The 13473-nt window shown below is 40.5% G+C and overlaps 1 pseudogene; it reads right to left on the bottom strand.

Moving 5' to 3' along the window:
- Positions 1 to 1053: 1053 nt before the first annotated feature.
- Positions 1054 to 2916, bottom strand: LOC103215224 (RNA-binding motif protein, X chromosome-like; annotated as a pseudogene).
- Between the last annotated feature and the right edge of the window lie 10557 nt (positions 2917 to 13473).

Here is a 13473-nt window from a genome sequence, read left to right as displayed (position 1 = left end):
TTGTGTAATGGCCCTAAAGATTTATTATGCCATTTGTACTATTGCACATGATTGCCTGAGTTTCCATTTAATTTCGTCCTTGTGGTTTCGCCGAGCATAAACTACAGAATTGTTAGTGGAGGCTAATGACACTGGAGAAGGAAACACGAGAAAAAACTATCTCTACATTTGAGGGGTGTTCTTTTTCACTTTGGGCTATTGTATCAAAAAGAATGCTAGAAAATGGATGCAAAGTTGTATTGAATTGTTTCTCATTTTCCTGTTAGTCCAAAATACTGTAATTGGAAAGAGAGGCAACCCTCATTATTCCCTATTTACAAAGATAGTTTGCACATGGAATTGAGCTTCAGTCAATAGAGCACGTTAATTAGTTTAGAACAAACGTCATAAAATGGGAAGTAGTTGAAGATTCATTCTATTAAGCAGAATATGAGTAGACAGGGTTAACTATTTATTTATTTATTTATTTATTTATTTATAAGATGGAATCTCCCTCTTGTCGTCCAGGTTGGAATGCAGTGGCATGATCTCGGCTCACCACAAACTCCGCCTCCCAGGTTCAAGCTATTCTCCTGCCTCAGCTTCCCGAGTAGCTGGGATTACAGGCGCCCGCCACCAAGCCCGGCTAATTTTTCTACTTTTAGTAGAGACGAGGATTCGCCATGTTGGCCAGGCTGGTCTCAAACTCCTGACCTCAGGTGATCCGCCTGCCTCGGCCTTCCGAAGTGCTGGGATTCCAGGCGTGAGCTACTGTGCCCGGCCTAACTCTATTTTTAATAGAACAGCCTATCTGCTTACTAGTCATGATCTTAGTATTCTTTCTGCTTTCAGGGCTTTCCTTAAGAGGCAGCAAGTTCAGCTGATTGCCTCCATCTAAAGCTTTATATTATCCTACTATTTATATCGGGCAGATTCAGAGACATTTCCCAGTAGATGGAAGAAAGTAGATTCACCAGATGATAGAGAAATCTGGGATTCACAGAACAAGCAGCCTGTGTATCCATCCACCAATACTATATAGTAAGTGTATTGGAGCCAGTGCCTGTCCTGGTTTGCTTCTTTCCTTCATCCTTATCTTTACTTGAAAGCATCTATGGTATTTTTTTGTTTTGTTTTGTTTTTGTTTTTGTTTTGGCCAAACTTTTTATTTAGTATTCTGTAGTTGTTTAACACACACTTAAATGGTCTTGCTGGAGGAGGGGAAAGGGGAGGTTCTTGCAGATTCCCAAGGAAGTGTGAGAAAGGCACAATGGCCAGCATTATCCATTTGCTTTTTTGGATTTACTGGGTGAATAGCACTTTCCTTACATAGGCATGTGATTTCAGGTTTTTCATACTGAGAACATTGAGATTTCAGTTGGAAGACACCCAGAAATCTTATGAGTAGCATACCCCATCCACCCTCTAATAACTAGCTTGTTTGTATAGGTAGAATGATTCATCTCTCCATTTTAGATGGCTAAATGTTTTGTGGAAGATCTTAGAATTGCTTGCCCCATCTACTGGGAAAAATCAGATAGGAAGTGGCCTTTACGGATACTTTTACTTGGAAAGTTACAACACTAGTACAAGTCTTAACACATTTAACATTTGCTTGTTGGAAAGCAATGTCATAAAATCAAATAAAATTAAACATGTTTTACTTTTTGCCTCACAAGAACGTAAAAATTATGGAGGGGAACTTAACAGGGAATTTAAAAAATGTAACACAATTTTTCCTTTTAATAGTCCTTGGGTAGTTATGACAGAATAGTTTCCACTTTTTGTTTCTTTGAACTGGGATTTTGGTCTAAAGTTTTGTCTGTTTCTAGTATCTGCTTCTGCCTCCCCCTCTATCAGATCAGCTTCCTCCACGGCCACCATCTCTTGGTGCTCCACGGCTTGTACTGCTGTAGGAATCACGTGGAGGAGGGTACCCCCTTTCCATAGAAGGCTGAAGCCCTCTTTCTTGTCTGCCAACCCGATCACGACCACTTGAGTAGAGATCACTTCGGCTGCTTGAGTGACTGTCTCAACTTCCACCATATCCATCCCGTGAGCTGCTATAATCATCATAGGGACTGCTTCCACCATAAGATGGCGGGGGCCCTCGTGTAGGTAGAGCACTACATGAGTTACCATAACTCTCATATGCATCTCTGTAGGAAACTCCACTTGGATGATCTGAATAGTCACGATCACGACCATATCCATCTCTATCGCTATAGCCTCTTGATAGATAGTCATCACGTGAACTGGAATGACCGTAATCATGGTAAGTATAATCTCGTGGTGGTGGTGCATAATCTCTAGTATCATGAGAACTTGGGTAATATCTGCTTGAATAGCTATCTTTAGTAGAATACCCATCATCCCTTGGGGACAAATAAACATCTCTACTAGAGGGCAATGATTCCCTTCCAAGTGGACCTCCCAAACTGTCTCTTCCACGTGATACAAGAGCTCTTCCTCCCTTTCCACTGCTACTGCTAACTGGTCTTGAAAGTGCAGATCTCTTGGGAGGAGGACCCCCACTTTTTGGTGGTGGTCCTCTTTTTACTGGGAGTGGTCCCCTGGAAGAACTCATGTTAAAATTCATCTAATATTCATTGTCATCCATGTGTCCTCCCCTTGAGGGAGGTCCCCTGGTTCCTCCACTTCCTCCTCTTTCACCTCTAAGACCTCTTGGAGGGTCCCTACTTCTTGGAGGTGGAGGCGGTCCACGTCTACCACTTTCAAATGATGGTTTGGTGACTTGTTCCATCTTGATGGCTTTTCCATCTAATGACTTTCCATTCATGTCTCTGGCTGCATCCTTAGCATCTGCTGGGCTTCAAAGATGACAAAAGCAAATCCTCTTGATTTGTTGGTTTCTGGGTCTTTCATCAAGAGTACTTCCACTATTCATCCATATTTGCCAAATACTGCTTCAAGAACTTTCTCATTTGTTTCGGTATTAAGACCACTAAAGAAGAGTTTTCCTGGGTGATCTGCTTCAAACTTTTTAAAATTTTTAATTTATTTATATTTTTGCCAGTGAGTCGCAGGAGTGACAATGGGTTTAAGCTCCAAGGAGCTCGCCGACACAGGGTTCCTAGCAGCTCAGCACCAGTGGCGGCTGCCAGGTCCAAGGACCGAACCGTGAAGCCACTATCTCTACTGTGCAACTTTGGTATTTATTTTAACTTAACTTCATCTGAATCAAGATGCTGACAAGATGCTGTAGAGTCCATAGTTTTTCTTTTTAATTTATCAGAGAATTATATAGCTTACTATTTGCCAAACATCACTCTAATCATTTAAAATACTATTTCATTTAATCTTCACATCAACTCTATAAGGTCAGAGCTATGATCTATTTGGTAAATGACTTATTTAAGTCACAGAACTAGAGGACAGCAGAGTCAGGATTTGAACCCTAGCACTTTGACGCTACAGTCCATGTTTATAACCATGACTATGCTGCCCTATGACGTCACACATATCTGACAGTGTGGAAAAGAAAACAAAATCTTTTCTGCAACTCTTCCCTTTTTAACTAAAAAAGCTACTTGTAAAATTTTCAATTGAAAAAGGAAATAACAAAAAGTAACTGCTATTTTCTGTTTTAAAGCTTATCTAACACTTTGACAAAACTTAGCTTGAGGAGTAAAGTGTGTATTTGAAAAAAATGAAAATATTAATGGTTAATGTCAATGATTTAGGTTAAACAACAACTATTTGCCTATGATAATTCCACTTATATTGCTAATTTTAAAATCTGTTCCAGAAAGTGGTTTTATTTCAGAGGAAAACTCATTTATAAACCTTGTAATTGGTGGTTAATTTTTATACAATTTCATTTCCTCCAATTTCTCCAAACAAAATTAAGCTGGGTTTATGTTGTATATACATTTGGTTGTATGTAATTAAGAATACATGCACTCAATTTTCCTGTTGTATCTAATATTATTTTATAGCAACTTTTCAGAACATTCTGTACTATTGATAATTTGTTTTTGCAATGTAATATGAGATGGGAACTCAAAAAAAGATTGTGTGCTTTAGGAGAGGAAAATGTTAAACAAAATTTGTTTATAAAATACATGAACTAACAATGATGAATTGAAGAATATTATCTCACTAATTTACATTGTGTAATTCCTCTCATCCCACAGTCTAAGATCTCAGACAAAGTCTACTCTCTTTATTCTAAAAGGGAAAATTTGATCACAGTTTTGTGGGTAGTCTAGGGTATGATAGCCAGTATATGATTGTGCAAAAACTCAGATTTTCTACTTATGAGGAAACCAATAAGAAATATTTTCTGCCTTATCAAAACAGCAAAACTCCAAAGAATACTTTTAAAGCAGGTTAGAAGAAACGTCCAAAACCTATGTGAGAAAAATTATAAAATTCTCTGAAAATCACATAGAACAAATGAAAAGACACCATGTTCTTAAGAGCCAGGAGTGTTACATGTTTTTAAAGAGAACTCCACATGGTATGGATGTTATTTCCCCCTACAGTTACTTACAAATTTAATAAAAGCCAAACAGCAATCATTTTCAGACCTTTTTTCAGAAGACTTGTTTTTCAACTTTTTTCTCAGAGTTTTTTCCAAATTGCATATTAGAACAAAAGGACCTAACAGACATCTACATCCAAAAGCAACATGAGACACATTCTGTTCTAGTGTCTAATGCAACATTTTTAAGGATAGACCATATGATCGCTGCAAAACAAGTATTAACAAATTTGAGAAGATTGAAATTATATCTAATATAATTTCCAATCACAATGACATGAAACCATAAATTAATAGCAGGAAGAATCTTGAAAAATTTGCAAATATGGAAAAATTAAACAATATACTCCTGGACAACCAATGCATTATAGAAGAAATCAGAAAGGGAATTTTAAAATGTCTTGGCACAAATGGCAACAGAAATACAACTTACCAAAGCCCATGGGATACAGAAAAGCAGTTCTAAGAGGGAACTTTATAGCAATAAAAGCTCGCATTAAAAAAGAAGAACCATCCCCAAAAAACAACTTGATGTAATGCTTCAGTGAATGAAAAAAAACCCCCAAAAAACCCAAAGTTAGTAGAATGAAGCAAATAAAAAAGACTAGAACAGAAATAAAAGAAAATGTAAAAACCATAGAAATTATCAATAAAACTGGGGTGTTTTGAAAAAAAGAAAACTCAAAGCCTTAGCTAGACTAAGAATAAAAGAGAAGACAAATCAAGAAAATAAAAAATGAAAGTAGAAACATTACAACAGATGCCTCAGAAATAAAAAGGACCATAAGGAACTATTATGAACAATTATATGTCAACAAATTGAATAAGCTAGAGGAAATGGTAAAATTCACACACACAAAAAAAACCTATCAAGATTGAACCGAGATGGCCGAATAGGAACAGCTCCAGCCTCCAGCTCCCAGCGTGAGTGACACAGAAGACAGGCAATTCCTGCATTTTCAACTGAGGTACCAGGTTCATCTCACTGGGGTGTGTTGGACAGTTGGGGCTCATCCACAGGTGCAGCCCGACCAGTGAGAGCTGAAGCAGGGTGAGGCATCACCTCACCTGGGAAGTGCAAGGGGGAAGGGAATTCCTTTTCCTATCCAAAGGAATTTGAGATACACAACACTTGGAAAATTGGGTAACTCCCACTCTAATACTGCACTTTACCAAGGGTCTTAGCAAACAGCACACCAGGAGATTATATACCACACCTGGCCTGGAGGGTCCCATGCCCACGGGGCCTCCCTCATTGCTAGCACAGCAGTCTGAGATCTAACTGCAAGGTGGCAGCAAGGCTGGGGGACAGGTAAGCACCATTGCTGAGGCTTAAGTAGGTAAACAAAGCCACCTGGAAGCTCGAATTGGGTGAAGCCCAACACAGCTCAAGGAGGCCAGCTGGCCTCTGTAGACTCCTCCTCTGGGGACAGGGCATAGCGAAACAAAAAGCAGCAGAAACCTCGGCAGATGTCAATGCCCCTGTCTGACAGCTTTGAAGCGAGCAGTGGGTCTCTCAGCATGGAGGTTGAGATCTGAGAATGGACAGACTGCCTGCTCAAGTGGGTCCTTGACCCCTGAGTAGCCTAACTGGGAGACATCCCCCACTAGGTGCAGACTGACACCTCACACCTCACATGGTTGGGTACACCTCTGAGACGAAGCTTCCGGAGCAAGAATCATACAGTGACAGAATATTGTTCTCTGTCTCAAAAAAACAAACAAACAAACAAAAAAAAACAAAAAAACACAAACCAAACCAATGGAAGAACATACCATGTTCATGTATAGGAAGAATCAATATTGTGAATATGGCCATACTGCTCAAGGTAATTTAGAGATTCAATGCCATCACCATCAAGCTACCAATGACTTTCTTCACAGAATTGGAAAAAAATGCTTTGAAGTTCATATGGAACCAAAAAAAAAAAAAGAGCCTGCATAGCCAAGACAATCTTAAGCCAAAAGAACAAAGCTGGAGGCATCACACTACCGGACTTCAAACTATACAACAAGGCTACAGTAACCAAAACAGCATGGGACTGGTACCAAAACAGAGATATAGACCAATGGAACAGAACAGAGCCCTCAGAAATAATACCACACATCTACAGCCATCTAATCTTTGACAAACCTTACAAAAACAAGAAATGGGGAAACAATTCCCTATTTAATAAATTGTGCTGGGAAAATTGGCTAGCCATAAGTAGAAAGCTGAAACTGGATCCTTTCCTTACTCCTTATATGAAAATTAATTCAAGATGGATTAGAGACTTAAATGTTAGACCTAATACCATAAAAACCCTAGAAGAAAACCTAGGGAATACCATTCAGGACATAGGCATGGGCAAGGACTTCATGTCTAAAACACCAAAAGCAACGGCAACAAAAGCCAAAATTGACAAATGGGATCTCATTAAACTAAAGAGCTTCTGCACAGCAAAAGAAACTACCATCAGAGTGAACAGGCAATCTACAGAATGGGAGAAAATTTTTGCAATCTACTCATCTGACAAAGGGCTAATATCCAGAACCTACAAAGAACGCAAACAAATTTACAAGAGAAAAACAAACAACCCCATCAAAAAGTGGGCAAAGCATATGAACAGACACTTCTCAAAAGAAGACATTCATACAGACACATGAGAAAAAGCTCATCATCACTGGCCATCAGAGAAATGCAAATCAAAACCACAATGAGATACCATCTCACACCAGTTAGAATGGCAATCATTAAAATGTCATGAAACAGCAGGTGCTGGAGAGGATGTGGAGAAATAGGAACACTTTTACACTGTTGGTGGGACTGTAAACTAGTTCAACCATTGTGGAAGACAGTGTGGCGATTCCTCAAGGATCTAGAACTAGAAATACCATTTGACCCAGCCATCCCATTACTGGGTATATACCCAAAGGATTATAAGTCATGCTGCTATAAAGACACATGCACACACATATGTTTATTGTGACACTATTCACAATAGCAAAGAATTGGAATCAACCCAAATATCCATCAGTGACAGACTGGATTAAGAAAATGTGGCACATATACACCATGGAATACTAGGCAGCTATAAAAAAGGACGAGTTCGTGTCCTTTGTAGGGACATGGATGCAGGTGGAAGCCATCATTCTCAGCAAACTATCGCAAGAACAGGAAACCAAATACTGCATGTTCTCACTCATAGGTGGGGAATGAGCAATGAGATCACTTGGACACAGGAAGGGGAACATCACACACCAGGTCCTGTTGTGGGGAGGTGGGAGGGGGAAGGGGTTGCATTAGGAGATATACCTAATGTAAATGACAAGTTAATGGGTGCAGCACACCCACATGGCACATGTATACATATGTAACAAACCTGCACATTGTACACATGTACCCTAGAACTTAAAGTATAATAATAAAAAAAGATTGAACCAGAAAGAAATATGAAGTCTTAACAGACCAATCAAAAATAAAGAGATTGGAGAAATAATTAAAACCAAAAAAAAAACTCCCAACAAAGAAAAGCCTAGTCCCAGATGGCTTCATGGCTGAATTCTACTAAACATTCAAATAATTAATACCTTACTTCCTAAACTTCCAAAAAAAAAAAAAAAAAAAAAAAAAAAAAAAGAGCTGAAGGTAATAGTTACATATACATTCTATGAAGCCAGCATTACTTTGAAATTTAAACCAGGCAAAGACATTACAAGAACAGAAAATTATGAAGGTTGGGGGAGGATGAAGACAGATTGATTGATGTACACAAATACATACTTAGGTAGAAGAAATAAGACCTGGTGTTTGATAGATCAGTAGGGAAACTATAGTTAACATTAATTGATTGTACATTTCAAAATAAAGGAATAATTCTAACATTCCTGATGTAAAGAAGAGATATTTAAGGTGTTAGATATCACAATTACCCTGATTTCATTATATGAATGCATCAAATTATTATATGTACCCCAAATTTTGTATATTTAATATGTATCAATAAGAAAACTTAGAGTCAATTTGCATATTCTCACCCACAATAAAGTTATGTCAAAAATTTCTAAAAAGAAAACTATAAAATATCTATGATGAATGTGATGAATTTTCATGCAAAAATCTTCAATAAATATTCACAAACTGAACTCAACAACACATTAAAAATATTGTACATCATGATCAAGTGGGATTTATCCCTGGCATGCAGGGCTGGTTCATGATATGCACTTCAGTCAATGTGACACATCATATTGACAAAATAAGAGAGAAAAACAAATGATCTTCTTAATTAATATAGGAAAGACACTCAACAAAGTACATCTTTTCTTGATAAACATTTTCAATGGTTTAGTTACAGAAGGAAAGTCCCTCAATATGATAAATGCCATTTAAGGAAAACACACAGCTAACATTATAACCAGTGGTGAAAAGCTAAATGCCTTTCCACGAAGATCCGGTACAAAGCAGGTGCCCACTCTCACAACTTCTAATCCATATACTACTGGAAGTACCAGCAAGAGTAATCAGAGAAGAAAAGGGGAGATGGAGCAAGACAGTCAAATAGAAGTCTCCAGCAATCATTCCCCTGCAGGAACACCAAACTGAACCACTCTCCACACAAAAAAGAACCTTCACAAGAACCAAAAATCAGGCGAGTGATTACAGTACCTGCTATTAACACTGTATGAAGGAAAGAAACACTGAAGTAGAAAAGACAGTCTTCAATTCCTGACACCACCTTTCCCCCATCTCCCAACAAGAGTCGCATGGCACAGAGAATCTGTGCACTTGGAGGAGGGAAAGTACAGTGACTGTGGAATTTTGCATTGGAATTTTGCATTGGAACTCAGTGCTGCTCTGTCACTAGAAAGCAACACTAGGTAGAACTAAGCCAGTGCCCACAGAGGTAGCATTTAGACCAGCGCTAGCCAGAAAGGAGTTACCCATCCCAATAGTCAGAACCTGAGTTCCAGCAAGTTCCATCACCATTGGCTAAAGTGCTCTAAGGTCCAAACTAAACTTGAAAGACAGTCTAGACCACAAGGACTGCAAATCCTGGGCAAGTCCTGCTGCAGTGTTGGGTTCAGATCAGTGGAGATGAAGTGCATGTGACCTAGTGAAACGCCAGCTGCAGCAGCCAAGAAAGTACTTATATCACCCATCCCCCAATGCCAGGCAGTACAGCTCACAGAAACACTTCTTCCTTGAAGAGAGGAGAGGGGAAAGTAAAGAGAACTTTGTGATGTAACTTTGATACCATCTCAGCCATAGTAGAACAGGGCAGGAGGCAGTGTCATGAGGCCCTCATTCCAGGTCCTAGCTCCCAGACATTTCTAGACACACCCAGGACCAGAAGAGAACCTGCTGCCTTGAAGTGAAGGACCCAGTCCTGGCAAAATTTATCATCTACTAACTATAAAGCCCTTGGGCTCTGGCAATAGGCAGGCAGTACTCACTGCAGGCTCTGGGTGAGACCTAGTGCCATGTTGGCTTAACGTGTGACCTAGTACATTCCCAGCTATGGTGGCTATGAAGAGAAACTCCTTTTACTCGAGGAAAGGAGAAGAAAGAGTAAGGGTACTTTGTCTTGCAACTTGGGTACCGGTTTGGCCACAGTGGGGTAGAGCACCAGGCAGACTCTTGGAGTCCTCCTCCCAGGCATTGATTCCTAAATGGCATTTCAGGACCTGCCTTAAATCACAGAGGATCCCACTTCCCTGAAGGTAGAGACCCAAACCTTGCAACATTCACCGTAAGCTGACTAAAGAGCCCTTGGGCCTTGTGTGAACATCAGCAATAGCCAATAAGTACTTATCACTGGCTCAGGTAGTGGTGGGCCATGGAGAGAGACTCCTCTGTTTGAGGGAAGAGGAAGAAAAAGTAGGAAGGAATTTTCCTTTTAGCTTGAGTCCCAGCTAAGCCACAGTGGAACAGAGCACCCATAGATTCCTGAGGTTTCCAACTCCAGGTTCTGGTTCCCAGATGGTATCTCTAGAACTGCTTAGGGCCAAGAGGAACTTACTGTCCTAAAGGGAAGGAAAGAGGCATGGGCATGCCTGAATTTGCCATCTGCTGATCCTAGAATTCTTGGGTCTTGCATGAATATAGGTGGTAGCCAGACAGTGGTTACTATGAGCCTTAGGTGAGACCCAGTGATGTGCTGGCACTGAATGTGACACAGCACAGTCCCAGTGGTGATGGCCACAAGGGAGCTTGCATCACCCCTACTCCAGCTCAGGGCAGCTCAGCACAAAGAGAGACTCCATTTGTTTGGGAGAAACTAAGGGAAGAGAACTAAGGGAGTCTCTGTCTAATAATTCAGGGGATTCTCCCAGATCTTAACCAAGACTACCAAGGTGGTACCTCTGTGAGTCTACAAGAGCCACAGCATTATTGGGCTTGACATGCTCCCGAATATAGATATGGCTATAGTGACCAAAGACATAGATTACAATACCCAAGTCCCGTCAAATACTTGGAAAGCCTTCTCAAAACGGATGGGTAGAAACAGCCCAGATGGCAAAGACTACAATAAATACCTAACTCTTCAATGACCAGACACTGATGAACTGCTATAAAACTCAAAACCATCCAGGAAAACATGACCTTACCCAATGAACTAAAAATGGACCAGGGAGCAATCCTGGAGAAGCAAAAATATGTGACCTTTCAGACAGAGAATTCAAAATACCTGTGTTGAGGGCCCTTAATGAAATTCAAGACAACACAGAGAAAGAACTCAGGATTATATCAGATAACTGTAATACAGAGACTGAAATAATATTTAAATATCAAGCAGAAATTCTGGAGTTCAAAAATGCAATTGACATACTAAAGAATACAACGGAAATTCTGGAGCTCAAAACTTCAATTGACATATGGAAGAGTGCATGAAGTGTTAAGAGTCTTTAACGCAGAATTGATCAAGCAAAAAAACAAAAAACAAAAAACAAAAAACAAAAAAACAAGAATTAGTGAGTTTGAAGACAGGCTATTTGAAAATACAAAGTCAGAGGAGACAAAGGAAAAAAGGCTAAAAATCAATGAAGCATGCTTACAGGATCTACGAAGTAGCCTCAAAAGGGCAAATCTGAAGGGGCTAAGATGGCCAATTAGAAGCAGTTGTGGTCCGTGGCACTCACAAAGGGGAATGAAAGGGGCGAGTGAATTAAGCACCTTCAACTGAAATATCCAAGTTCTCACATTGGGACTGACTAGGCAAAGAACTCGACCCACAGAAAATGAAGAAAAGCAGGATGGGGCAATTGCCCAGCCAGAAGCAGCATGGAGTCAAAGGAACTCCCATCCCCAGCCAAGAGAAGTGGTGAGTGATTGTGGGACCCCACCCAGAAAACCAGCTTATACCACAGATCTTTGCAACCTGTGGATCAGATGCCCTCATGAGTGCATGCCACCAGGACCTTGGGTCTGATACACAGAGCTGTGTGGAGTCATGGTAGAGCACTGCCCAGGCACACACAGAGACCCAGGATTGTTACAAATTCCTGCCCCAGGATCCCTGGCAAGACAAGAGATCTATTTGTACGTATCCCTAGGAAGTGAGCTGAATCCAGGGAAGCAAGCGTTGTTCTGCAGGCCCCACTTCCATGTCAACTCACAAGTTAAGACCCACTGGCTTGGAATTCCAGCCAGCTAACAGCAACAGGCTAGGGTCTGCCTGAGATGAGACCTAATTCCTGGGGGGAGGGGCGGCCACCATCTCTTTAGTTTGGTTGAATTAGCTGTTCCAACCTGCCGACTTTGGAGAATTCATAGTCCTAATGAGAAAGGTTACCCCTCAACACAGTACACCTGCTCTACCAAAAAGCAGCCAGATTGTTTCTTTAAGTGGGTACCTGATCCCTTTCCTCCTAACTGGATGAGACCTCTAAACAAGCAGAAATTCTGGAGTTCAAAAATGCAATTGATATACTAAAGAATGCAACAGAAATTCTGGAGCCACCTCCTACAGGCACATTCAGGCCAGCAACAGGTCAGTTCCCCCAGGGATGGAACTTCCAGAGGAAGGAGCTGGCTGCCATCTTTGCTTTTTCTCAGGCTTCATTGCTGATACCTCCAGCTACAGGAAAAAGTGAGGCAACTTGTTTCTGGAATAAACCCCCAGCAAATTGCTGCAGCCTTAAGGAAGAGTGGTCTGATAGTTAAAGGAAAAACAAACAAAAAGAAAGCAACATCAACAACAACAACAGCATGATTAAAACAGACCCCATAAAAACTTCATTCAAAGGTCTGCAACATCAAAGATCGAAAGCAGGTAAGTCCATAAGGATGAGAAACATTCAATGCAAAAATGCTGAACACTCAAAAAGCCAGAATGCCTCTTTTCCTCCAAATGACCACAATACCTCTCCAGCAAGGGCACAGAACTGGGCTGAGGCTCAGATGGCCAAACTGAAATAAGTAGGCTTCAGAAGGTGGGTAAAAACAAACTTCACTGAGCTAAAGGAGCATGTCATATCCCAATGCGAAGAAGTTAAGAATCATGATAAAACAATATAGGAGCTGACAGCCAGAATAGCCAGTTTAGAGAGGAACAACTGATCTGAGGGAGCTGAAAAACACAACATGAGAGTTTCATAATGCAATCACAAGTAGCAATAGCATAATAGAACAAGTAGAGAAAAGAATTTCAGAGCTTGAAAACCACCTTTCTAAAATAAGACAGACAGAGAAGAATAGAGAAGAAAGAACAAAAGGCCAGGCATGGTGGCTCACACCTATAATCCCAGCACTTTTGGGAGGCTGAGGCACGCAGATCACAAGGTCAGGAGTTTGAGACCAGCCCGGACAATGTGGTGAAACCCCATCTCTACTAAGGATACAAAAAATTAGCTGGGTGTTTTGGCACATGCTTGTAATCCCAGTTACTTGGGAGGTTGGGGCAGGAAAATTGCTTGAAACCAAGAGATGGAGGTTGCAGTGAGCCAAGATCACACCATTGCACTCCAGCCTGGGCCACAGGGAAAGACTCTGTCTCAATTAAAAA

This window comes from Chlorocebus sabaeus, chromosome 4 (genome assembly GCF_047675955.1).
Source record: "Chlorocebus sabaeus isolate Y175 chromosome 4, mChlSab1.0.hap1, whole genome shotgun sequence".
In the NCBI taxonomy this organism is placed as follows: domain Eukaryota; kingdom Metazoa; phylum Chordata; class Mammalia; order Primates; family Cercopithecidae; genus Chlorocebus; species Chlorocebus sabaeus.
Note: the sequence above shows the minus strand (reverse complement) of the source record. Positions and strands in the feature narration are given on the sequence as shown.